Here is a 25,607-nt window from a genome sequence, read left to right as displayed (position 1 = left end):
TCGCTTTTTTGAAAACATAAGTATTTATATGGACAGAAAGTGAAATATGGCACACCACAAAAACATACACAGCCTTCGTAAGGCCAGCACTCTTGAGTTGTGAGGGTAAGATCATCAATCCCACTTCCCTCTCTTTGAAGTATGTTATTGCCAATTTACTTGAGGCCCAATTTAAGCTAGGACCTGCTAGTGAGTATGAGTCTTAGAAGTTCTACAGTTTCTCAGCACTGTAGTGCTCCAGTGAGAGCAGGTTCCTCTAGCTGCTCTGTGGCCTGGTGTAGGTGTTTAGTCTCACCCACTATGGCTGGTGTTGCGATACAAAAGGCCCAGGTGTGCATCAATGGCCGGCCGATGAGCAGTAGTCTGGATGCTGCATGCAGGGCAGCAAGCATCCATGTGCTCCTCTAGTCATGCGGTAAGTCCTCCCAACTGAGGCTGCAAGTTTCTGGTGGCTTCCAGGTTCTGGTGGTAGAGTTGATGCTCTGATTACATAGGTCATAAACTGCTATGCTTTACTTTCACATGTTGCTCAAAGGCAGCGGCCCGCACCTGGAATATGGGTATCTGTACTGGTGTATTCAGGGTGATGGCCCTTCTGGCCCACAGAACTGCACAGGGCAAAGGTCCTCTTTGGTCACAGAAATGCACCAGGATGACAGCCCTTAATCTTCATCACCACAACCCCAACTCTGCATATGGGAGTCACGAACAGCTGCACACTGCTGAATGGCTCAATCAATACGGTGGACCTGACTGGACTGTAATCTCAAGCTGCACTTCAGGGATCCACTCGATAGTGATAACGCGTCCCAATCTAGATCATTTATTCACTCTGGGACTCGTTTTAGGCCGATGAATCTTTTGACCCTGATTGAAGTCTCCTTAAGACGAGACAACTAATCAACATGTCAATCAGTAAATCGATAACCTCATCAATATTCACACTAGCAAGTCAATCAAATTAATCAATAACATCAATAAAATTGAAACACACCATGACCTTTCAGTCATGAACAACCACACAGAATTTAATAAGATTCATGATATTTATTCCCTATTGATTACACTCTACTAGCAAGTTTATTAGTCTCAAAACCAGAAAACACATCAACAATGTCATAATATGGCAACTCGAATAAGATTTCATCAAAGCAAAGACCATAAACATTAGAACATAGCACAACGTCAATATGAGTTAATCTTAGCAGAGTATCATTAGCGCATTATTCAACAAAGCATGGATTCAATCATTTGTCTATTTGCGTCCGTTTAGTGAATTCCTTAACTAACCTCGAATTAGCATTAGCATGTTGGGCTGCATACAAAACAATTTAGCAACACAAATTTAGAAAACATCTATCTATGGTCTCTATCAAAAGAAGCAGTTGGTAGCTAGAAAGAAAAGGCAAACAGACAATTACAATTTCATCATCATATAGTAACCCTCCGTAATGAGTCAGCATACAGAGTTAGTCTTCGTCCTCAGAACAGCAGTTGATTCGCCATCAGCCAGGAAACACAGCAAAGTTCATTAGGACAGATAATAAGGGACACTTCCCTCATAAGGAGGAAAAGTATAGAACGGGCTAGGCAAAAGGTGAGGATGGTTTGAAGAGTCAAAAGCAAAGTCTTTAAGCAGTGTAACAAGGTGGCTGGGTGATAGCAAAAGGCACATAATGGCTAAGGCAAAGGAATGGCATAAAATGGCTCAGAATGGCAGAGAATGGCTGATTTCTCCTCGGGTCATGCGGTTATATTAAAATTGTCGAACAAGTCTCTAATTTCCAATTTGGTCAATATTTGGTGCATCATTATCTCCATCCAATAGTCCATCGGTCACCTCATTATGATTGTCACCCCATAATAGTTCTCACGTAGTTTATTGGTTCCTGGGTTCGACGCCTCTAACGGGTAGAATGTCAGGTGAGGAATAAGTGACATTTGTTACTCAAGTCAGTAGCCCCATTGTCTTCCCTAGTTTAAATGACCTTGTACCTGTTGCAAATTACACTGTTGCGCTCCACAAGAATGTCTCCTTGAGCAAGTCGGGTTCTCATGAGAAGATTTACTACAGTTACACACACATCTCTAACTCCTGGAAAAGTACAGCTTCATGTCCTTCAGCAAGACAGCACACTGCACGTTAGAAAAACACATGTAATATGAAACCGGGCAGCCAGGCCCCGGCTCATGCTAACTAAGGCCTAGTGATTAATTAGCAAAACCTTAAAGTATAACTCTTAGTACTAATACAAAATCATACATTCGTACATTAATATTTAATTATTAGTCAATTTCATTAATCATCGAATACAATGGTGGCCACTCCCCGTGGGCCCATTTCATACACGTGTCAACTTTTACATTTTCTATGCGATTTCACTAAGCATTATATTGCAAGCTTCTCATGTTAATTATTAGATTTTAATCACACTCCATCAATAGGATCCACACTGGACCACGCTCACTCCGGGCACTTTCCTCCGCGTTACATGGTCCTCTGGTCTTAGCAGCAGGCAGATGCTGGCTTCCCAGGGCAAGTGGGCTGTGATGTTCCCTCACCCAGCAGAAAGACTAGTAGACTGTGATCCCAAGTCCTGGTTGGCAGAAGTCATGGCGAGTTTTTTCACTCAGATATACAGCCACAGTTTGACTGTTCACCGTTTGACAGTTTAGAACATTCAAGCTTCCCTTTTTGGGTTGAGCATAGCAGCATGCAAGCGCTGCTTTTCCGATGTGTTGGTATCTATGTGGGCTTTTAACCACGCCCACCTCACGCCCACCACTTTCACTTGTTCGTGGGCTTGCCTTTCAAAAAACCTTTGATGACATTGGTAAGTTCTTTACATTTGTCCCTCCTTGGGGCGATTTTGTTACTGCCTTGGAACATTGACCCTTTACATGGATAATTGCAAGTTTGCTGATATGTTTGACTGCGAGAGAACTTGTTTTTCCTTTTGTGTCTCTGCTATGACCTCACGGCGGCCGTGGCACTTTCAATTGACTTGTTTCCATTTGATTCCTAAAAGCATTAATCTGCAAGTCACCACTGATTCGATGCTTATTCAAAGAGGGCCATTAGAGATGGCACAAAAGAGGCACAGTTGCTTTGCCATTATCTTTTTTTATACTGTCATTCTTTATGCTGGATTCAAGAGATCAGTGGCGCAGGTTTTGGAAAAAAAAATAGACAATGTGTTTAAGTGGATCATGGTGGGGAGAAAGAAGGGTTCATTTTTGTATGACGTTATGTGTAAGCTTTTACATCACTTGAATTGTAGTGGCTTATTCGATGTATTCATGTTCCTCCAGTGAGGCAGTAGACTTCAACAGAAGACATTTAGGTGAGAGCCACCGGCTGCTCCTGGAAAATGCTAGTGATGACTGCCTTTAGTCCAGGGGTGGCCAACTTCGTCCCAGAAGTGCCACAGCCATGGAAGAGCTTTGGGATTCACACATGCCATAACATAATCTAAAATTGAATTATTTACTTAGTCGATCATTATCTTAAGATTCTGGCATGGCTCTGACTATTATGGAACTACACTAGACACGTTAGGCTGATTCACAAAGCTATTAGTGCAAAGAGCATCATTTATAAGTGCAAAATCATCTTTTCAATTCACCAAATGCAAAATTGCACTCATAAATCGATGTACTAATACTTAGTACCACTCCTGAATGATAGATACAATATTATGTGGAAGCAAATCTACTTCCAAGGTTGTGGGGATTCCACGATGCACATGTCAGTTAGTGGGCATGCTGTATTTCAAAGCCCTTTCCCGCCCTATCCAAAATCAGTGTTTACTCCTGTCAACAGCAGGTGTAATAAACACCTATAGTAAAATCGAAGTGACAACAGCACAAAATTGGTGAAGATATGGAGTGTGAAATTCCTAAATGAGGAAACAATTTTCAAAGTGTACTTCTGCTACATTATCTTGTGACTAAATATCCACACTCTACTCTTACACAAGTGAATACTCCTGAAAGGACCAGTCTGCCAGAGCTTTCCACGATAGTCAGGTTTTCTGAAAATTCTCAAAAAGAATAAACATACTCAAAACATAGGTATAAACCAATGTGTGTAGATTTACATTTCTTTTGCAAATCGGGTATCTAATATAATCTAATTTAGATAATCAACCCTCGTTTAGCCGCCATCCTTAAGATCCTGAGACAATAAGGTAAGAAGCTGCGATTGCTATAAAACCTAGAGTGCTGTGACAGTGAAATATAGAACATTTAGTAAGGTTTCAATATTTATTCATCACAGTAACCAGTGTTTCTACTAAAAGTGTGTCTAGATCTTATGTGATCGACAGAAAACTAGCTTTAAGAACCACTGCTGGAGAGGAGTTATGGCGTCTCCTACTTTCTGTTTCTTTAACTACTGCATTTGATTGGGCAGACGTTTTATGTGCACACTGATAAAAAGTGTTTTATTGCCTGTTGTGTTAAAAGCAGTAGGACTGACTTGATCATGGTGACAAGCCAATGTTGCCATATGTCATATTCCATGGGTCTGATCTATTATGGAAAATTATTATTATTACACTGTGGTAAAGCCTGTGCACAGGTATTTTGTTACATGGACTCTCATTGATTATGGTAGTACACAATAATTTTGGTTTTGTTACCCTGTCTAAAAAGCACTTAGGTAAATCATTTGTGCTTTCAGAATCCCTGTTATGCTCACTGAAGAGGGGATGTATTTTGCTTTGTAAACTGTAATTTCCACATCTTTCAAATGTTATGACTAAGCCAATGGTTTACTGTTGGGAAAGCCTTTATTTAATGCAGCAGGCTAGAGTTGCTTTGATGACAGCAAGACAATGATAAAAGTTACAGACATGATTAGTACATTGGAAAAATTAAGTCAGATGCCACAGGTCAGATCTGTTTATCATGAAATGTTACAACAAATGCAATAGGGCTGTAAATATTTTAAAGCTAATACGTCTTTAAGGGTGGATTATTATTACACTGTATTAAAGTCAGTAGAGAGGTATTTTGTTACACAAACACTTATAGATTACCTTACTAGACAAGGATTTTGGAGTTGGCAACACTCTCTGACAAACCCACGGCCTAGAAGATTTTCACTGTGAGAATTCCAGTTAAGCCCAATTGAGAGGGGTGTGTATTGTTTGATCAACTTAATTCTATACATCTTTGTAATGTTATGCACATATGTCAAGAGTTGATTTATGGGAGGGTTTATGTTCAGCAGGCCTGAGTTTCTTATGGCCATAAGCAAATGATAAAGGCTATGGCCTCATTGGTTCACTGGGGAAAAATTGTCAGATGTCATATTTCTGACCTGTTAAGTATGAAAAGATAATAAAGACAATAATCCTAACCTATTCATAGTTACAACACAAGTTAAACTCAATACGCTTTGAAGGGTGAATTGTTATTACACTGTGTTAAATGCTGTAAATGGGTACTTGGTTGCATGGAATCTCACAGATTACTATAGTAGTCATAAGCATAGATGATTGGTATTTAAGAACTCTTGTCAGTCTTGTGGAGGGGTTTATATAGTTTTGCTAGCTGTAATTTTCCATGTTTGTAATTTTATACACATCCTTTTATTGTCTGTGTATTAAAGTATTATTATCATTATTATTATTACTTTTTTATTATTAATTATATTATTAATAATCAATTTTCAATCCAATCTGGCAGCTTTAGCAGTCTGTGACAGTCTTGTAAATAAAAAATCATAAAAAACATACATACATTTCCATACACAGAGATACTCTGGATACGCTCTCTTCATCCATTCGTCTGTTTCAGTGTCTTCACATTCAGTTTCTGCCCATAACTGCATAGCATGAGGCCCACTTCAGCCATATTCCCTCCTGAGTGCCAACAGCTTGACCGACCTATGCAGTGCCAGGGCTTGAGCACCAATCACTTTAGTTTTGCATTTTCCCCTTTTATGGATCCCCTTTTTAGGTCGAGTGCCCAAGTGCTTCCGACCTATTGTCTTTCTGTTGGGCTTTTAACCACATTCATGTCACGGCCATCACTTTCATTCATTCATGGCTTGCATTTTAAAATTCTCTTGATTTCATTTGTGAAAGGCATGCATGTGTCATGCCTTTTCCGGTGCTTAGCCATCCTCATGGGCACCGGCCAATTACTGAAAAACATATGCAGCTCCATGTGTTCCGCATGGCTCCTGGACTACTTTTTATTTTTATTTCCTACACAGCACAATCTCACTCTGCAGTAATCAAGCGCTTTCCATGACTATCAGTTTATTTCTATTGTTTACCAAGCACTCCTTAGCGAATTCAAGATTTTACACAGCGCAATCATTCTCAGCAGTATTGGAGCGATTTTTCTATCTTTATTTCAACTGTCCGTACTAACATCATGTGGGAATAATTGTAGGAGGCATTTGTTGGAATGCTTACTGTCAATATTTGAGCATGTTCGTTTTTGTCACCGCAGGTATATGTGACTATGGTTTCTCTTTTCTTTCTCTTTGTTTGTTCTTTTTAGACATTGGGGGCACGTTTGTAGGTGGTATGTATTGGAATGACACTGCTTTTTGCACGTTTAGGTTCTTAGAGTGCAGTACGTGCAACAGCCTAGTTGTATGGGCATTTCAGTCCGTCGTAGATTTTAGAACTCTTTCATACTCAGTGGCAGCTTTAAATTCAGAGCACTGTTAAACATGGTGGCAGGGTACTGTGTACTGTTTGGGAATGCACGTGTGTGGGTGGTTTCCGCGTCTATTCGGGTAAGTTGCATGATATTCTATTTCCTGTTGGGAGTTGCCCCCTTTTCCCTTTTTGATAGCGATCGGCTGTCACACTCTGCTTTTATTTAATTGTGCAGCGTTCACTGCACCGTTAGCTGCTTTATTTGGAGAAGTGGTCTGAACTTGGATTGGACTGTTTCCAGGTATTTTGATGCCCGCATCCACCTAGACATGAGCTTTTGTATCCATTCATGGGGTGACATGGCCTTAGTTGTACACTCTGTTTTTTGCAAGGTTGAAAAGCAATATGGTTTGAAGAAAAGTGAGGTTCCAGCAAGCAAGTGGCTTTGCACATGAGATTTTGTACACGTTTGTTTGGTTTCACGCATAACGGGGTTCGTGCTATAAGGGCATTTTTTGGGTGAATAATCATGAGGTTGGGCTCAGGGCGGGTGAAGTTGTTTATTAGGTCGAGCGCTTAAGCTCTTTGACCTTTGACCTGTTGTAAATATTATGGGCTTTAATCCATGCCCATGTCTCACCCATCACTTTCACTTGTTTGTGGGCTCTCCTTTCAAAAATCACTTTCTGTTATTGGTAAATGCTCCACGTTTGTCCCGCCCTTGAGGGTGTTTTTGTCACGCCTTGCAGACTGCCTCTGTCACATGAATTATTGCATGATTACCGATATACTTCAGTGTGTGTGAACTATTTCTTCTGTATCTCCCCTTCGTGTTGCACGGCAGCCATAGCACTCAGAGCGCAAACAGGCACAACAGTGTGAACTCGATCAGTGGCATTAAAACACTGGTCACGTTGTTCAGTTACCTAATCAGAGTCATTTCTTGTGGCTCTCCACTTCAAACACTTGAAATTGGTGAAATTCTGTCTACATCATCTCTGGGGCCCCACACTAGGTTTGTGGGAACCTGAACATAATAACCCCTCCCACCATTCAGTGTCTTTTAAGTGTTCTCATGGTTACAACTTTTGTTTTACAGCTTGGAGAAGATTTGCTTTAAAGGCCTTGTTTGTAATATCATTGCAGTAGGCCTGCTAGCCCTAAAAATGCCCTCTAGGGGCTACGTATATGGTTACATTGCATTACTTTTTCCTGTTTTTTTTTTCATGGGGTTATCCCCTCTATTGGCTAACAATATGGTTATATGACCATGTTTCTTGCAAATGATATTTCTGTTGTGGTGCCCTCTGGGGTTTGTTTTGAGCATTACAGTCTAATGCCAAAAGTTTATTTCTGATAGTGATTTATATGATAATTGTATATCTTTGAATAATTTCTAATTATTACAATTATGACCATAATTCAGGCTAACTTAACATCTATATTACACTATGAATGATTGAATCCACTTTGTATGTTTGGGTGACCCTTCCAGTTTATGTCTCCTCTGTAGCTGCATTGCGTTTGTTTTGGGAATTGTGTTAGCCAGCCAGTAAATCTGATGGTGGGGTGGTGGGGTTGTGAAAGTGGTATTCTATTGGAATTAGCATGGCAGATTTAAATTAGGATGCTAAACATTTTCATTTTTTGCTGCACATACCGGAAGAAGGTAAGTGCTTTAGTTATATACAGGGCTCCTGGAATTATATGGCAGGAAAAGACAAAATTATGAGGCAAGGTTGACCAATTTACATGGCAAGAAAAGTCCAGTTATGAATTTACAATGCCAATAGCTCTAACTCAAGCAAATGTGAGACCTATTGCATTGCAAATGCTTGTTATAATCTGTTTCCGGACATAGATGTGATTTAGGGCCAGATGTAGCAAAAATTTGCGAGTCGCAAATGGCCCGAATCGCAATTTGCGACCCCGCAAAATCGGAAATGGGATGCAAAAACCCCATTTCCGAATCGCAAGTTGCGACGTGAGCCATTACCGACTCGCAAATTCTGTGACCCCATTGTGGGACTCGCAAATAGGGAGACGCAATTTGCGAGTAGCAAACCATATGAAAAAGCCACTCGCAAATTGCGACTAGCTGCAAAAAGCCCTTTTTGCACACCCAAATTACCACTAACTCGGAGCTGGTGGTAACCATAACCAAAGTATAAAAGGAGACCCAGAAGGCATCTGGGTTACTCAAGATGGCTGAAATATATGTGATAGCAAGGAGGAGGAGAGTCCACGCCGCCCAGCAGAGGAGGAGGAGGAGCCAGAGACAGGAGAGAATATACAGAACCAGGCAGACACTTTTCCAACAAACAGAGGAGGAGATTTATGATAAATACAGACTCAGCAGTGCAGCAATATTAAAATTAATAGATCTACTCAATCCGCAGCTTCAACACCAGACTGTGCGCGGCAGCGCCATCCCCACACATGTGCAAGTGCTATGCTCACTGCACCTCTTGGCCTCGGGTAGCTATCAGGGGGTCATTGCAGTGGCAGGTGGGGTATCTCAAAGTGCACTCTCACGGTTCTTCAGATGTTTCTTAGATGCCATACTCACACACATGTCCAGATACATATACCTACCCAGGAATGAGGCAGAAATCAACAGCACCAAGTTGGAATTCTACAGAATTGCCAACTTCCCTCATGTAATAGGGTGTGTAGACGGGACACATTTACAAATATGCCCTCCTGCAAATCTGGAATATCTGTTCCGCAACCGGAAGTGTACCCACTCACTGAACATCCAGGTGGTATGTGACATCCATTATTTCATCACTGACATGGTAGCCAAATTTCCAGGGAGTACACATGACTCATACATTTTCAGGCACAGTGGGATACACCAACGCCTAGAACGTGGGGAGTTTGGAGACGGATATCTATTAGGTATTGATGCAGACACCCTGAAGACATACACACAGGTCACTGTAGAAACCATCCATGCCCTGCTAACATTGTTCATTTTTGCCAAACAGGTGACAGTGCATATGCGCTAAGACCATGGATACTTACCCCGTACCTAACACCCAGCAATGAAAATGAGAGGCGATATAACAGTGCACATAGGAGGACCAGAAATGTCAAAGAGAGGACCTTTGGACTGTTAAAGGCAAGATTCTGATGCCTCCACAGAAGTGGAGGTGCACTCCAGTATGCCCTAATAACAGCATTCAAGATAGTTGGCGCATGCGCTATACTGCACAACATTGCCACCAGACGTGGGCTACATCTCACCCCTTGCGACCCAGATTCGGAGGATGAAGAGCAAGAGCTACCACATCGCCATCCTGGGGATAGAAGCATTGCAAATCAAGGCAGACAGAGACGGGACCACATTGCAAACCAATACTTTGGAAGGTACGTGGTAACTGTCACCACACACACTTATGTCACACACAAAGAGCCCAGTTGTGAAGTGGATCAAACAATAAGTTTTATTACGTGAACCTAATAAGTGAAGAACTGAACTTTTGTTAAGGGGCTGTAAATGTCCACCTGCAATGAGGACACATTCACTTCATGTGCCTCATGTGTCCTTCAGTGCATGGGCCTAACACCTCCGCCTGGGACGCCCAGCATGGCTAGTGCTAGGTGTGTCAGCAGACCCCTGATGTGCACTGCCACTCCTCAAGACACGTGTGTCTGTGGCAGATGTGCTGCTGATGGTGGACCCCTCCTCACTATCCTGAGGTGTCTCTGCCGTGCCCCTAGCCACCTGTCTAGCCTCCAGCATGCCCACAGCGTGGCTAATGCGACCCAGTCCCCGAGCCACATCCCCTGCAAAGTGGCCCAAGTCCACCTGCAAGCTCACAGTATGGCGTGACAGCCCTGTGGTGTTGACTGTGAGACGGACGATGGATGCAGCCATGCGGTCCAATCTGTGTACCAGTTGCCGCTCGCGGCACTTTGCACTCTGTCTCTCTGACACTAGTTCTGTCACCAGTTGCCGTATGGAGAGAGCAAGGTCACCGACATTATCGTTCAAACGTGTGAACTGTGTGTTCACTTGTGCCAGCCCATTGGTGAAATTATGCTCCATCCATTGCATTGCCCCAGAAATGATTCTCATCTGCCTTGTTTGCAGGCGCTGACCAGATATGAGGGCTGCCTCAGCTGCAGATATGGAAGAGTCACCTACATCCTCCTGGGACACTGCTTGGACATGGAGTCTGCGTCTGCGACGCAGTGGCGCTTCAGGGTCCTGCTGTCTGACACTGTGGCTGGGACCAGGTGCTGTGTCTATTTCCACCATGTCCATTTGTTCAGCTGGAGGGAAGTGTGGTGGTGTGGTGCTGGGCCGTGTAGTGGCTGGTTCAGACTCCTGCGCTGCCTGTTGGCTGCTTTCAGCACCCTGGACGGTGTGGCTGGTGGGGGTGTCTTGTGGGTGACCTGTGGGACATAGGGAACACACTGTCAGTATCTAACACCTGTTGTATGCCTCCTAATAAACAGTTGCCTATAAGCTGACTACTGTACTACATTGCCCATAATGCACCATTCTGGTGGTTGCAAGCCTGGAATGCAGCTAGTTTGGTTGTGCATGCTGCTGTGTACTGGGTGGGTGGGGGTATAGCATTTATGGGTGTACATGCATGTTTCATGGTACTCACTTTTTGATGTCCCTGGCGCTTACGTGTCCAGTACTCCCATTCCTGACACTGCCTCAGGTTCAAGGGTCTGTTCTACCAGTTCCTCCATGGGTGTGGGTGGTGGGATGGTGGATGGGCCTCCTCCTGTGCCCCTCATCTCCCTGAGGCGCTCTGCCACCCTCTCCTTTGTCCTGGAGCGCAGGTCATACCACAGTTTTTTGATTTCATCTATACTTCTGTGGCTCACCCCTATGGCGTTGATCCTCTCCTGGATGTCTTGCCAGATTCTCCTCTTTTCCGTGTCTGGAACACTCAGGACAGCCCTTCCAAACAGCTGGTCATGGTGCTGGCAGCATTCCTCTGTCAGCACCTCAAGTTCCTTCTAGGAGAACTTCAATTTCTCTTCCTGCCTGCACTGCCTGAGCCTTCCATTGTTGCTTCTGTTCCTCCAGGTGGTTGCTCAGCAGTTAGAAAAGGGTGTGGTCCTCCCTCCTCCCAGTTGTATTTGATATCTTCCTGGCTGTGATGTCATCAGCAAGAGCCAGGAAGTGTTTTTCCAACTGTTTTGCTGCACCTGCATGCAATTTGTGGCACAGTCGCAATTTGCGACACCCACTCGCAATTTGCGAGTCCGTTTTTAGCGAGGTCGCAAAAAGCGACCTCGCTAACAGCGGACTCGCAATCTGTGGTGCGATTTCATTTGCGAGTCACAAAATCAAGTCGCTTTTTGTTGTTGGATACCATTTTGCGAGTCGGAAATTGCGAGTCGCAACGACTCGCAATTTCCGACTCGCAATTTTTTGGCTTCCTACATCTAGCCCTTAGTGTCTCAGTCTTTGAAGTTCGGGTTGGTGGTGTTGCCTCCATTGAAGTGCCCAATCATCCATCCTGTCCTTTGCTCAGGAAGCAGTCTGTCACAGCAGGCATGACTCCAACCTTTATAGCCCTACAGTGCAGGCCATGAGGGTGATATGAGGGTCACACCTCAATGCTATACCTAACAAAAGGTTAAAAAGGTCCCAGCCTTGCTCTGTAGAAATCCCTGTCTCTGCAGTACGTCTCTTATCAGCTCCATCCTCTACCTGACAAATTGTCTAGGTCTCACTGAGCACTGACCTTTTCATATTCAGAATCAAAGAGCCCTTTGAAGTGCACAGGAGAGCCTCGCTCTCCCTTCCTCCAGTGTGTATCCTACCCAGCTCTCAGGAATGCAATAATTCACAAATCGGTCTTGGATGGCTCCTTCATCTCCTCAAGCGCTTTCGAAGGCAGTGGATTTCCAATATGGAATCCGCTGTCCTCCCTGTACTGTACCACACACAGATGCACATACATCACTGCGCACACATGCAAACGCATGTGCGCTGCACAGCACTACGAACTAACATGATGTATGACAAGGGCGAGTTAAGGTCACATGTGGAATTTTACATGAGCAAGCCATCCGGCCCCACTCCAGTAACATAGGTCAAAAGGCCTGTTCACTCTACTGGCCATAATTACAAAAACACAGTACGCTGCCACCACTGTGCTTGTTTTATTTTACTCTTGGTAAGGTACCTGATCTTGAAGGAGGGATAGAGTGAAAATGGAACAGAAGCGGGGCCAGTTGTTTCAACGTCTATTATATTGTTCTTTGTTGACCTTCAATAAACCGTATATGGTTCAAATACAATACTGAATTTGAAATTATGTTTTGGGAAAATTTAATAAAGACTATGGCCCAGATTAAAGAGGGCGTAGAGCCTCCTTGTGCCACATTAGCCTCAGTTTTTTTAATGCTAATGTGACTTAACAAGGCCAAAATGACCGCGCAGATTTACAAAGTGGTGCAATGCATTCATTGCACCACTTTATAACCCCTTGTGCCACATTATGCCTGCACCAGGTATAATGTATTCAAGGGTGCATTCTCCCATTAGCGGGCGCCGTAAAAATGGTGCAAATAAATCTGAAAGATTTCTTTGCACCATTTGTATTGGCATTTTCAATGCCTGCTCAGAGCAAGCGTTAAAAGGGGGCACACCATTGGTTACAATGGGCCCCTATGTACTGTTCAGGGTTAGTGCCAAAATTTTGGCTCTAACCCTGAACAGTACATCAATACCATCAGAAATTTTGACACTATTGCCCCCTATCCTGCGCCATGGTGTGCCATATTTTATGATGGCAGTAGGGGGGTGCTAAGGGGTGCAAGAAAAGTGACACTGCACTGGGTGCAGCGCCACTTTTCTTAAATCTGTCCCCATATATGAAACAAAGCTCTGGCTAAGGCCAGTTGCCGTTTACCACTGCAAGGGTAGTGCTTTGGGTGCCCCTCCCAGTCTAGGTTATGGTGCACACTTATGCACAGAGGAACCAGATATCATTGCGTTTATGGCACACAGGGCAGGGTGTATACCCATCACCAAACAGGGGACCAGGGAACTTTTGTGTATTCTTTGTCTGACTATTTCAGTATGGAATGTCTGGATCATCTTTTACTCACTCAATTTATTTCTGTCTCTGGGTACTCAGTGTGTGTTTTCTCGGTGTATATACTGTAGAACTAGTAGCCCCTCTTTTCATGGGTATGGATGATTACTATCTTTTCCTCTCCTCAGATATAGAGGATGCATTTTCTTAGTGTGTATGGCATGTATACCCTTTGCCTCCATCTTTTTGGAGTGTATGTTTCATATTTCTAAAGGTCTGTCTGAAATGTGTGCACCTCAAATGTATAGATGTCAGGTGTTGTAGAAAATCTGCCTTTTCTGCATAGTCACCCCAGATTTTTCACTTTTTTAGGGACTTTGTGTTGGCTGGTTTGTGAACTGTAATCTTTTTACCCTGTACTCTCCTTTAAACATGATTAAATTGACTTATTCCTGATTGACATATTTAACTTCCCTATAAGTCCCTTGTACATATGGTGTAGGAAATACACTTAGGGCATTTACATTTCATTGCACCTGGGAACTGCAGCACCTATAGTTCCACCCACTTTGTTGGCCTGGGAGTTATGGCTTTAGGTTTAACATGTTAGCCTGACTGTAGCTGCCCAAACGCCTACTGTGAAACCTGTCAAAATAACCCTTTTCAACAGGTGGAAAACCCTGCTTTTAAATAAAAAATATGCCACCCTAATAGGGTACTTGATATTTAAAGTGGAACATGTGCAAAATTAAAATCGACCGGATGCTGTAGTGACTAGCCCCCAAAAGCTAATTTCATTACTGTAGATGGATCCTGAACAATGTTGAGATTATAAACTTTAATTTGTAAGCTTTGACAGGAAACAACTAAAACAGTAATTCAGATACTATTTTTCATACTTATTAAAATTCCAATTCATTGGTGAAGTTAGAGCTTTTAGGATGAGTAACGTTTAGACAGCTCCCTTTTCCCTGTCTGAAGCTCCTGGAGGCTAAATTGCATTAGCCTGCTAGCATGTGCCCAGCAATTGCTTGACCTTAATGAGGTATGAAAACTGCTCCCAAAGCAGAACAATGCCTTAGGCCTGGTGACAGGATAGAGTAGGTGTGGGGTGGATGATCCATAGCAGCTCAGGAAGGCAATTGGGGTGGGCCCAGGAACTTAATTGACTTGAAAGCAATAAAGAAGAAACCTGCCACTCATAGTTTTGTATAAGAGGAGATCTGAAAAAGGGAAAGCCTTAGTCTCAAGGCCCACACTAGCCAGACACACTCCCAGCCTAGTGGGAGAGAAGTTACCCTCAGCATAGGTTTGCAGTAGACACAGGGTTCGTTTCCCTGGCCACGCCTCTAGGTGGAATCAAGAACTCTGTACAAGGGAGAAGGGTTCCCTCATCTTGGATTTTAGTAGTGCAGTGCTCTGTGGGTCTGTTTGCAGTGAGGCCAACAGGACATGCTTCAAAAGTGGAGCTATCCCCCCATTGGTTAGGCAGTGTCCAGGAGTCACCTCCACCCACTCGCTAGTGCAAACCATTGATGTAAGACCCCAAGGAACAATCCTCAGAACACTTCTTTCTGGACCTGCAGAAGAACTGCTGTCCATGACCTGAGAGAAGCCCTCAAGGACTGGACCTGCTCCCTCTTGTGCCCAGGTCAAAAAAAGTGGATTCCAATGCTCGGATGACTGACCTCCTGTGTGGTAACAATGACAAAACAAGCTGCAGGAGGCTTTTTCTGAAGTGACCAGTTGATCAGTTCCAACTGTACCTGGACTAGACCTTGCTTGTGGCCTCTGTTGGAGGCCTGGCCCTTAAATGCTGTCCCTAAAGTGATAGGAGGTTTAGAAGTGACCTAGAGTATCTGCTCCAGAAATCCTGTAAAGTTCACACTTAGAGCATTTTTGCACTTTAGAGGAACAGGGGGGTTTCGCAACAAAGGTGACCGATTTCAATGCAACTTCCTCGGATTCAGCTTGAGCTTGAGCTTGCCCCAATGAAGGATTCTGAGCTCCATAAAACAGACTAACTGAGAAGATAAAGGCCCTCATTCTGACCCTGGCGGTTTGAAACCGCCAGGGCAGAGGGCCGCGGAAGCACCGCCAACAGGCTGGCGGTGCTTCATGGGCAATTCTGACCGCGGCGGTAAAGCTGCGGGCAGAAAAGGGCAACCGGCGTTTTCCCGTTGGTTTACCCCTGGCCCAGGGAATCCTCCATGGCGGCGCTGCTTGCAGCGCCGCCATGGGGATTCCGACCCCCTTCCCGCCAGCCTGTTTCAGGCGGTTTTCAGGCTGGCGGGAACGGGTGTCGTGGGGCCCCTGGGGGCCCCTGCACTGCCCATGACACTGGCATGGGCAGTGCAGGGGCCCCCTAACAGGGCCCCACAAAGATTTTCAGTGTCTGCTTTGCCACTGCACCCGTCGCACCCCTGCAAATCCGCCGGCTCCATTCGGAGCCGGCTTCCTCTTTGCAGGGGCTTTCCCGCTGGTCCGGCGGGCGATCTTTTGAAGATCGCCCGCCGGCCCAGCGGGAAAGTTGTGATGACCCCCATGGTCATTTGACCGCGGTGCGGTCTTTTGGAGGTTTCTGCCCGGCGGGCGGCGCCCGCCGCCCCCCGGGGTCGGAATGACCCCCAAAATCTTTGACTAGGGCAACCCCACTTGGTGTAGCTGACCCGAGCCGGATTGCAGTTGGCCTAAAATTGCATCTCAGTCTACCACTTCCATTCAGTGTCAATGGTGCTTATTGCATTTTAGTGCAATTTTATCTCAGGTTCCTCTTATTGAATTTTTGTCATTTTTTTAATTACATTTTACTCTATTTTATTAAAGTTTACATCTCCACTTTTGTTGTTTTGGTGTAGTTTGTTTAATCAATTTTATTCTATTTTTATTGTTTGGCGGTTTGACTTTATTACTGTTTTGTAGGGTTGGGCGGTGAGCTCTGGTCCGCTAGGGGAATTAACAGAGTTTTTGGCACTCAGCACTATGATTGGAGTGCAGAGTTTAGCCAAAAACTCCACTAGCCCTGGCAGCGGAGCAGAGCTCACAATGTGCGCACTGCAGCGCAGTTATGGGCCACACAGTGTAGACAGTCTGAGCTTGCACTGTGTGGCCCATTACTGGGCTGCAGTGCACACTCAGCCTGACGTCGACAGCGTTGAGCTGCTGCAAGCTGTGGGGGCTGCACCAGCTCCGGATCCAGGCCTCCCTCCTTTCACTGTCCTCAGCTTCCCAGGACCAGGGTGCAGAGGGAGGAAGAGAGCCAGGCCGCTGGCGACCGGGTCCCTGGGAACCAGATAGGACCCTTGCTTCACTTTCTCTTCTATGTGCTCCTTGGGGCCGTGTAATGATATCTGTATTTAACCACTGCTCCATCTTGATCACTGACTCCATTGTGTGCTTAACTTAGCTTTAGCTACTGCCATGTTAGAGGTGCAAGTATTTTTCTGCACACAAGTTATGCAATGTGTTTTTCGCTCATGTTTTCACTCTGCATGTTCTCTTCTCACCAAGGGCTAGTACTAATACTGGGAAGTGAAAGGAAGATAAGTATATACTAGGAGAATGTTTATGGTTTGGCAAGGAACAGCTTGGTTTTGAGAACGCACCTTGGGATGTGGCTAGTCTCAATGTGTTTTTTTTAAACTGACCTGAGGTAGCCAGCATTTGAGCAACAACTCATCAAATGGGGGGAGGGGGATTTCTAGAATTTTCCTCTCTTCCTTGCTTAAAGTATATAAGAGGCCGAAACCAGGCTGGTGTGGGAAAAAGATTGAACGCGGGCAGGAGAGGACGCTCTTTGCCTGCCATCAGTCCGTTGAGGCTAGATGCCTCTCTTTCTCCATGGTTGACTGGGTTCACGACCTGTTGCTGGCAAGGAGATGAAGCAAACAAGCCTCACGGTGATGTATTCTTTTTGATTATTATTTCTAGCTTTGCATTGTGTATGAATATATAATCACTGTATATGCAGATATATAATCCATGATTAAAGTAGTGTATTTTCATTGTTTGTTTTTATGAGTATCATTATTATATTGCTGTAATTATTTTTGGAGGTGTATTTGTGTTGCTGCATTTTACATACATGTCTCCTCTATTCAAACCTGAAACAGTGCTTTAATAAATGTATTACTCAGACTAAGAGCTCTGCATTGCTGGAATTCCTTTTATTCATTTTTTCCCCTCAGTTTAAAGTAGAGCAGTACACTTTTATTTCACTGCGGTGATTTTCTTCAAATCTGCACCCGGGTTGTACACCATTGACCATTCTATTTAAACATTGCAGAGTGCCTTGATAAATGTGTTTCTCAGACTGAGAGGGTTGCATGCCAGAAATTCCTTTCAGTATCCGTGTATGTCTTCTTAGTCTACAGTAAATCAAAAGAGGCTGCTATTTGCCAGGCAGTATTTGCATATGAGGGGGTAGGGTTTGGGGGGGATGAAGGGATAGGTGGTGTGTGCTTGGAAAAAAGGAAACTTGACATCAGGGCTCCACTTGAGAGGAACCTGTCTCCCCAGAGTCCCTGGGAAAGGTGCTATGAGGTACGGTGCTGAGGCCAGCAGGGAGAGCTGGAGAGTGGGGGAGCATTAGCTGTGTCCTGAGTGGTAGTCTAGTAGCCCCCGCCAGATAGTTATGTGTGTGGCCTGAGAGAGTGCCTTAGAACCCAGTGGCAAACATGGCTATGCACTTCGTGAAAATACCAGGTTGCTGGTGGTGAGCTGGTTTGCTGCTGCTAGTGCTGGGCCCTAAAAAAAGGACGGTCTGAGGTCTAAGTGCAAAGGAAGTGATTGCAAGGCTGGTGCAAGACACGGAGGGTGTGCTTGGCCATCCATAGCATGTTTGCGAAGGAGGGCAGTGGTGAAGGTGTGCAGGTGTGGAGAGCAGCAGGTGTCAGCACAAGAGGCCTGAAATGGCAGCTTTTGCTGCCTAGGGCCCTGACCTGAATGTGCCCAATCTCAGAAGCACTAAGCAGGGTCGGGCCTGGTTAACCAGATCAGGCGCATTCGTGCCAGGGTGCCAGTAGAAAGAGACTGCAATCCGCTGAACGTGGAACAACACGGAATTGAGTAGAACTCAGTGAGCTCTGCCCACCCCTGCTGTTTTGGTATTGTCTAAACACTTCACACATTGCCCTAAGTTAAGCCTTTTAGCTGTGTGCAAAAGCTACCAGCGGGCTGACCTCAGTATAATTTAGTGGCTTTGGTGGTTCATCATGACAAGTTACTATCATTATTCCTTGAGTTGGGTGAACACCCACCCTAAGTCATTATCCACTTTGTTACAGGTGTGTATTGCCTCTCTTTTTGCATGTGATGTGCATATGCATTATTATTATTAATAATATTTTCTCACAATTGTGTGGAGTGTGTGCTGTTTCTGTCAAGTGGAGTAGTATAGAGGTATCCTTATTAGTATGATGAGATTGTTGCTTTCTTTGTTTTTTTTTACAGCCTGCACTTTTTCAATGAGTTTTGACCAGTTACTATGTGGGTTTGTAAGTGCCTTGTCTGTTGGTTTGCAGTTACAGCTTTCCTTGCTGAAGTATGGGTAACGGGATGGAGTTGATTCTTTCTCTATGATTTAGAAGCTTCCCAATGGTGAAAAGCACCATTTTGACATGGTTAGCCCCTACAATTTGCCTGGTTTCTGATGTGGCTTTGACTGTTAGTGCACTGGGTCCCTGCTAAACAGGTCCCCAGTGCCAAATCTCATTCCCCAAAACTGCACAGTTGTTTTGCACAATTGGCAAACTCTTTGGCTACCACTGTAAGTCCCTAGTAAATGGTACCCTTGGTACCTAGGGCTGCAGCACCAATTGTGCCACCCCAAGGGACCTCGTCACCAAACCCACACAGTGCTGCCATTGCAGACTGCATGTGTTGCTGCAGGCTAAATTTAAAATATGACCTATCACACACCCCTCTGTACCAGGTCGACACCTGCAGCCTCATCTCACATTACCCACTTACCGCAAGTGCTCCTGGACAAGAAAACCCAACACCAAAAGACACCCCTGCATCTGTCGCCCCTAAAGCTGGCTGTCATCCCTAAAGCTGGTTGCATCCAGGCACATGTGAGGGCATACATGCATGAGAAGATATGCCTCTGCGGTGTCTCTGTTGATTCTGAGACATAGTAAGTGCACAGAGAAGTCATTTTAAATGCATGTGCTGGACACTGGTCATTACGAGTTCCCCTGCTACATGATGGCTTCTCTGAATCCTGGGATGTTTGGTATCAAACATCTCAGAATAATAAACCCTCACTAACCCCAGTGACAGATTTATTAATAAATGTACACAGAGAGCACCTTAGAGGTGCCCCCCGAAAACCTACCCAGCTACTGGTGTTTTCACTGAATGGTACAAACCAGTGCAGAGACCCTAGACCGGGTTCTGGCCCCCTGAGGTGAGGGCCAACTTTCTTGGCGGTCCAAAACAAAGGCCTGCTCAGGGCAGAGGTGATAACACCTCATCCAGAGCAGGATGGACAATCCAGGGTGGGGAGCTTCAAAGCCCTTGCTGCCTTTGAAATGCAACCCAGGTCTCTCCAGATGGTGGAGATGACCGCCCCCCCCCTCTCCTGACCCCACTTTTGCAGCACAGGCAGGAAATGTAGTTACATTGGGAGGACAACTCACTTCATGCCAGACTCACCACTATGGTGGATGAGCTGAAGTGGACACTACTTTTCAAAATCCTCCATCTTGCTTTGAAAGAATTAGGCCACTATGGTTAGGGTTGTGCCCACTTCCTAGCAGAAGTGGTCATAAGAAGGGTGTAGTCACCCTAAAGGTGGTCAGCCCATTGGCTACCACCTGAAACTCCCTGTAACATCCCTAATTTAAGTATTTAGGTGGTACCTCTGAACCCCAGAAATCAGATCCTATCTACAAAGAAGGACAAAGTAGAGTCAACCCCGCAGAAGAAGAGGAAGAAGAAGCAGCTGACCTGGTACCAGTCCTTCCAGTCTGCCTGCTAACCTCACCAGACTATGCACAAAAAGATTTATCCTGCAGCTTCAAGAAACCCAGGAAGCATGCCTGCCTTCTAAAAATACTCAGACTCCTGTAAGCAGTGGACCTGGTCAGCAACAAAGTATCCAAATAGGACTCTGCAGCCTGGAAATCCAACACCTGAACAGACCTCTGCACCCGACGACCTCAACCCAGTGAGAAGCCCAACAATGGTGCCAGCAGGGCTTCCCAGCTGTCCTGAGCCCAAGTACACCTGTGAGTCGCACCTCCTGAACTCACCCAAGTCGCCTGCAGCCCCTGCATGCAGGCCCCTTCTCCCACAGCCTGACGCTGAGAGAAAACCCGACACCTACAGCAGTGCCTGCACCCGTGACCCCTGACACCAGCTGAGTTGTGTTGTCGGTGCCAATGACATCTCCAAGCTCCTGAGAGTTTGAGTCCACCCTGGGTCCACCCCAGCTGGACTCCTCCATGACACCTGCAGCCTCATCTCACAATAACCCTTGAGCGCATGTGCTCCCGGACAAGGAAACCCAACACCAAAAGACACCCCTGCATCTGTCACCCATGGGTGCAGGAGAAGAGGACCAAAGGTGCACCTATGTCACGCGGACCCCAAGTCTCCTATCTACTTGTTGGTTGTCCCCAACTGGATTTCAGAGCCTGCAGCCTGTTTGTCACATGGTCAAACTCCCATAGGAAACCATTGGGCACCCAACGTCTTATTGCACCTCTTCACCTGGCTGCCCAAGTGCCGCCTGTGTGACCTATTGGTGTGGTCCTGATCCGTGCCCAGTACTTACCTTATCTCCTGAGACTTCCTGAGATTGGCTTCGTAAGTCATTGTTAACCCTGTGTTTGCTGAACATTGTTTTTTCTCTATAGGATAACATTGAGAGAACTTTGAAAATTGCACTGTCTATTTTTGAAACTACAAAGTATTTATGCTTGAAAGTCTACTTACTTGATTATGTAATTCTTGGGTTTGAAACATATATAAAAAGAATTGCTATTTTTCTAAATTGGTTACAGATTTATTATTTGAGTTTGTGTCTCATTTAAGTACAACAAATGCTTACTACTACCCTTTAATAAGCCTAACTGCTTGTCCACACTATCACAAATAGAGGATCAGTCTTACCTATTTTTGTCTCTGCAATACCAATTAGGGATCCACTGGACTCTCTGCACAGTGTACTTCATTTTAGTGCACTATATAGAGAGCCAGCTTCCTACATATGGGATCAAGGCTGAAAACTTTGTATAGGATTTGAGTCTGTGCCTTTTCCATGGCATTGCAGTGGTTTCCGTTCATCTTTGCAGGAGTCTGTCTCGTAGATCTATCACATCGTCTGTGTGTAGTAAGCAGAGTCCATTGTAAATTCAAGACATCAAGAATTGTGGTCATCTGAACCCTTAACCATTGAACACTATTGCCATATTTTCCTGTGTTACTTGCAGAGTAGTGCTTTTCTGTGTAAGGGCTATAAATGTGTCGTGGATCAATTGTGGCAGCCAGCAGGATTTCTGTGTTGGGCTGTTCCTGATTTAAGCATCCTACTTACAGAGTTACAGTTATGAGTGAACAGTGTTTTTTTAACATAAGTACTGAACTCTTTACAACCACTACAGTAGGCCTTGACTCTTTGACCTGCAAGCCTTTGGAAGTCATGTGTAGAAAAATAATAATCTGCTATCCATTTACTGAGTGTGATAACGCGTCCAGCCCTTATAAATTACCTGTACCTGGACACGTTGGAGGTCGGTGAATCTTTTAACCGAGTCGAGCTCTCCTCATCCTAGAATAGTCGAGTCATTCGGATCAATAATCAATAACTATTGTAATCGATAATCAATACTCAATTAATTACCAATATATCAAATCAAAAATCAATAACTGTTTGTAATTCGGCGCACCATGACCTTTCAGTCATGAATAACCACACCAGTTTATTAAAAGTTAGTGAATTTATTTCCCTATATTAACAAAGCTAGCACGATGTATATAAGTCTCAAAATCAAATGATATATATAAATGAACATTGCAAGTTGTCCATAGCGGCGGAAGAAACGCAATCTACGCAAAATCTGGATAATAATGCACTCAGTTATTGCAATACAAATCACTAATATAACTAACTGTATTTGACTGATTTCATACATTGGTCAGCATAACAAGATTTCAAATCAACATGGTGCATCAAATGAATCCCTCGACTAACCTCTAATTAGCATTGGCATGTGGGACTTCATGCAAAACGAATTTAGTCAACACAAATTTGGAAAACTTCTAGCTAGGACCCTATAAAAATAGCAGTTGGTACCTAAAAGGAAAAACACAATGCATAATACATTTATCCTTTCATATTTACCAAATACAATCAGCATTCAAGAAAAGTCTTCGTCCTTCAGGTACCGGTTCGATCAGCATGGGGCAGATTTCGAAAGGGACAAAGGTAAGGGCAAGCTTCCTTGCAATCGGCAAGGAAAAATAGGGCAAAGTTATTTCATGGGCTTTAAGTGGGTTTAAGTAAGGATCATTCCAAATTCTGCAGGGTCTTCCATTGGAGGGTTCATAGGTTGGCTTCAAATTGTCCAATGAAAAATTGTCTTTTACTAGAACTCATTTATGCATACATTAGCCTTGGAGCCTTGGAACACAAGTTGTATCATGGTTTGCCAATTATTTTTGGTATCTGTACCTTCATTGTCCGCACCTGCAGAGACTGACCTTGTATCAAAGGGGATGAAACCGGGCTAGTACGAAACCTTGGAGATAAGTGTATTAGTCATCTCTGCTGGAAAAAAAAATACAACTTCAAGCAAGAATATATGTTTCATTAGTTCAAGGAAAAGCCACGCAGTTAGAATTTGAGACCAGGCAACTAGGCCAAAGCCTGTACTAAATTTAAGCTAAGCAAAACAGTTTTCAAACAAGAAATCATGGCATACATTTGCAATTATGACGGATTAATACATTTTCAATACTTCATGATTAATAAAGTTAGTTTACAATGTTGGCGAACTACCCCGAGGGCACAATTTCCCTCGTACATTATTTTCTTTACTAAATTCACACCACAATATACGTTTTGATTATGCGATATGTATGAATATATGTCGGACCTTCTTTTTCTGCGTCATCAATCCCTCCTCTGATGACTAATTATGTCATCACATCAAATCTACCCACAAATTTTATTCCATTAAAATTCTGTATAGTAATTGGGCACTTCAGTCAATTCCCTCTTTCTTTTAGTCCCTTTTGATTTTTCTCTATATATTTCCACCATTTTGTTCTCTATTTTCTCTTCTCTCTTCCTTTTGTTCCTTGCTTTTAATATCTTAATAGCTTTCCATATTCCCCAAGGGCCTAATAAACAAATTAATACTATTAATATTCCCTTTACTATTTTTAATAACAATCCGTTCCAAACGTTGCTGAGCCAATTTCCCACAGAAGCAAATCCTTTTCCAACCTTCTCCCAATCTCCGGGCTCTTTCAATTCCTTCAAATCTACACTTTCTTTGGTTAAGTTCGTAAGCATTGTTCTAATTTTTCCACTGCTGTCTGGTATATAGGTACAGCAGTGACGTGTACCAAGCATTTTGCAAATGCCGCCATCCTTTGCTAAAAGAATGTCTAAGGCAAGCCTATTTTGAAGAGTCATAGCTCTTTCTGCAGCAAGTTAAGCATCCATCAGGATTATAGCTCCTGAAAACTTTGTCAGCATGTTATCCACAATAGTAGACAACTTTCGTATTTTGATTGAATTCAATATGACTCCTACTGAAGGAATCAATGCTCCAAATATATGTCCTACCACACCAGAAGCTGTCTCCCTTTTCTGAACATGATGTGATTCAGACAGCCTTGGAAATTTCTTTAAATCGTCTAGTTGATAAACCTTTGGGAACACTATTCCCAAATAACATCTCCCATACCATCCTTTAGGAAGACGATAATAGGCGTTGAGTCCACAAATATAATATATTCCAGGAATAACTGGGTCTTGTCCATTCAGCATGAACGTCCACTTCGGTTTAAATGCATACGTATGTTTGCATTCACTCGTTCCCACAAAAACTGTGTCATAATATGATTCAGCTCTATATATACAAAATCTCCCTACGAGCAATGTATCTAAAGCTATTTTTCCTTGTGTCTTTATTGCGGCAAACGCATAACTATCTACAGATGTTCTTTTGTGTAATTCCCTCTCTAATTTCTCCTTCATTTCATTCCTCCTATCATCAGTGCGGTCTAAAAAATTAATTTCTACTGGTGAAAGCAAGCATGTAAGGTTCTCTCTATGTGCGTGAGCTGTGTGAAAAGGTGACATTGGCTCGAAGAATTCCCTCATTAATTTGGCATACCAATCTCTAGCTATTTTACTCAGGTGCCCTATTATGGGGACATATGAAAAAGTAACATCATAATTAGTGTAGAAATAATGAATGTTCTTTTGATCATAAAATCTGGACGCTATAATACTACATGTAATTCCATATGTAAGAGGCATGCTGTGATATGTTACCCCTTCCACCACTGAGGTAGGTATTTGTGTACACACATAACAATCTTTCGCATCCATGGTCTCAACATACTCACTCAGCAAGCGATAGAAAACGTTAGATGAAAGTTCCTTTTTATCATGCAAGTGTCTCTCGTCTTGTTCGAGTCTTTTCAGAGCTGTTAGTTCAGTAACGATAATAGGTTTAGAAGTAGTAGCATCATTCGTCTCATTCTCATTCTCATTCTTCCCATGCATTCCAAGAACTATTACTACGATGATTAGTACGCATGCAGTTATTAAACCTATACACATGTATTTACAACACTTCATTTTACGCCCCTGTGTAGTGAAACTAGTCATGATCTGTATAGAATCAGAGAGTTGAAGACACCTTATCTAAGCGGATTTGCAGGTATTTACAAAGCTGAACGAGTTCAATGTTCACACAGTTTTCTTTAGCAGCTTTTGTCT

This window comes from Pleurodeles waltl, chromosome 3_2 (genome assembly GCF_031143425.1).
Source record: "Pleurodeles waltl isolate 20211129_DDA chromosome 3_2, aPleWal1.hap1.20221129, whole genome shotgun sequence".
Classification (NCBI taxonomy): domain Eukaryota; kingdom Metazoa; phylum Chordata; class Amphibia; order Caudata; family Salamandridae; genus Pleurodeles; species Pleurodeles waltl.
Note: the sequence above shows the minus strand (reverse complement) of the source record.